This window comes from Penaeus japonicus, unplaced genomic scaffold (assembly GCF_977035675.1).
Source record: "Penaeus japonicus unplaced genomic scaffold, GWHDUDI00000001_assembly GWHDUDI00000020, whole genome shotgun sequence".
Lineage (NCBI taxonomy): Eukaryota > Metazoa > Arthropoda > Malacostraca > Decapoda > Penaeidae > Penaeus > Penaeus japonicus.
Genome location: NW_028234422.1, coordinates 28,840,620 through 28,843,119, shown reverse-complemented (window position 1 = coordinate 28,843,119; position 2,500 = coordinate 28,840,620). Strand labels below are relative to the sequence as shown.

Below are 2,500 nucleotides of genomic sequence, written 5' to 3'. Positions count from 1 at the left end.
ATGTTGATGATGATAATGATGATGGTGATGATGATGAGGTGAAGGTGAATATGTTTAGATAATGACGGATGATGAGAATGACAGAAATGAGGATGATGATGATACTGTAATTATGATGATGATAATTATCCTGATGATGATGAAGAAAATGATACTGTAATGATGATAATCATACTGATGATGATGAAGAAAATGATACTGTAATGATGATAATGATGATAATCATACTGATGATGATGAAAAAATGATACTGCAATTATGATAATGATGATAATCATACTGATGAGGATGAAGAAAATGATACTGTACTGATGATAATTATCCTGATGATGATGAAGAAAAGAATACTGCAATTATGATAATGATGATGATGATGAACATAATGATACTGTTGATAATGATACAAAGAGGAAGCAATGATGACAATATCCACGATAAAGATGATCATAACATTGTTCATAATAACACAAAGATGAAAACTACTTATAAAGATAAGAACAATATAACAAAGAAAGATAAAACCAAGAATTAATTAATCAAAATTAGCTGTCAAGCTACAATGAGGAATGAAAATCAGAATCAGAATACAAAATGCAGTTAACAAAATATAATTAATTTCTCTCTCTCTCCTTCTCTCTCTCTCGCTCTCTATCTCTCTCTCTCTATCTGCCCCCCCCCCCCCTCTCTATCTCTCTCTCACTCTCTCTCTCTTTTTTTTTTTTTTTTTTTTTTTTTTTTTTTTTTTTTTTTTTTTTTTTTTTTTTTTTTTTTTACACGTGTGAATCGAAAACGTCCCGTAATCCACCATGTAATAAGGTCGAAAATGAACTGTCAAGTCACATTTGTTGAAGATGGGTAAATTTGATTAAGAATTATTGTGGAGAATGCGAATGGATAGATAGATTATGTGATAGATAGATAGACAATGGGATAGATATATATATAATGTGTTAAATAGATTATGTTATAGATAGATAATGTGATAGATTGACAGATAATGCGATAGATAGATAGATAATGTAATAAATAGATAGATAATTTGAATAGATAGATAATGTGATAGATAGATAGATACATAATGGGATAGATAGATAATGCGAAAATAGATAGAAAGATATAGTGATAGATAGATAATGTGATAGATAGATATAGAATGTGATAATAAATAGATAATGTGCATAGATGTGGAAAGGGGAAGAGAAGTTACGAAAGAAAGCGGAGAAATAGGCGAACAAGTAGATGAATCTGAGGAAGAAGAACATAGAAAAGAAAAGGAAAGTACGAAGAAGGAGAAAAGAAAACGAAAAAGACAAATAAGAAGAGGAAGAAAGGTAGGAAAAGAAGACGAGAAGAAAACGGAGAAGATGAAGAAGGAGAAAATGATGATAAGAAAAGCCAAATAAGAAGACAAAAAAAAGGGAAAAGGAGATAAGTAAAGAACATGAAGAAGAAGGTCAAGGAGAAAATGAAGGAGAAGAAAAATGCAAGCAAGAAGGAAAACAAACCATGAGGAGTAGAGGAAGAAAAATGAAAAAAAAAGACAATAAAAATAGATAAAAAAACAAAACTAAAACATATATAAAGCCGAAAAAACAGACAAACAAACAAATGAGCAAAGACGAAAACGAAAAAGGAGATAACGCAAGCAAGAAGTAAAACATCTATGACTGAAATTATCATAAATTAAAAAAGAGAAATTATAAGATAGAAAATAATTTATTCAGATTAGAATTAGGCTCAGCAGGTGTTGACGAGGACGAAAAGTATTGAAAAATGAATAACATATATAGAAAACATTTACTTTTTTTTTTATTATATTTTATCTTATTTCATAAATTCACTCTAGAATGAGCGATGTCTAGAGAGAATTTTCGCTTAATTTATGTCTGTTATTTTTCTACATTTCGCTCTATATTATTAGATTATTTAAGGTGAACGATATCTAAAGAAAGCAAGAAGCGTTTTTTTTCGCTCGTTTTTTACTTTCATGCGTTCAGCAAGGTGTACAAAGTTGCCAGTTCAACTATTTCGCCGTCGAATTATTTATAAGCAATATAGGTAAAACTTTCTTTATTTATTTATTTTTTTGAGTGTGTGAATTGTCATGAATTTTGGCTTTATAAGTAATGTTACAGTGGCATCTTTTATCATCATTAGCATTGCCGTTATTAGAATTATTCTTATTTTCATTTTGTTTATTCCGTCTCTCTCTCTCACCGTGTATATTATTAACTTTCTCTTCTCTATCTCTCATTCTGTCTCCTGCGCTCTCTCGGTCTTCCCCCCTTTCTTTTTCCCTCTCCTTTCCCTCTCTCCTTACTCTTTCCTTCGTCCTCTCCCTCTCCGTCTCTCTCTCTCTCCCATCCTCTCCCTCACTTTCGCTCTTCCTTACTTTCCCTCTCCCTTACTCTTCCTTTCTTTCCCTCTCTCTCCCTCTCCCCCTTTCCCTCCCCCCCCCCATCTATCTCTCTCCTCGTCTCCCTTCTTCTCCATCCTCTTC

At 31.9% G+C, this 2,500-nt stretch overlaps 1 protein-coding gene across 1 annotated transcript in view; it reads left to right on the top strand.

Moving 5' to 3' along the window:
• Positions 1 to 2,500, top strand: part of LOC122254891 (uncharacterized) — a 15,921-nt gene that overhangs the window by 11,811 nt on the left and 1,610 nt on the right. The gene's annotated exons all lie outside the window — the stretch shown is intronic.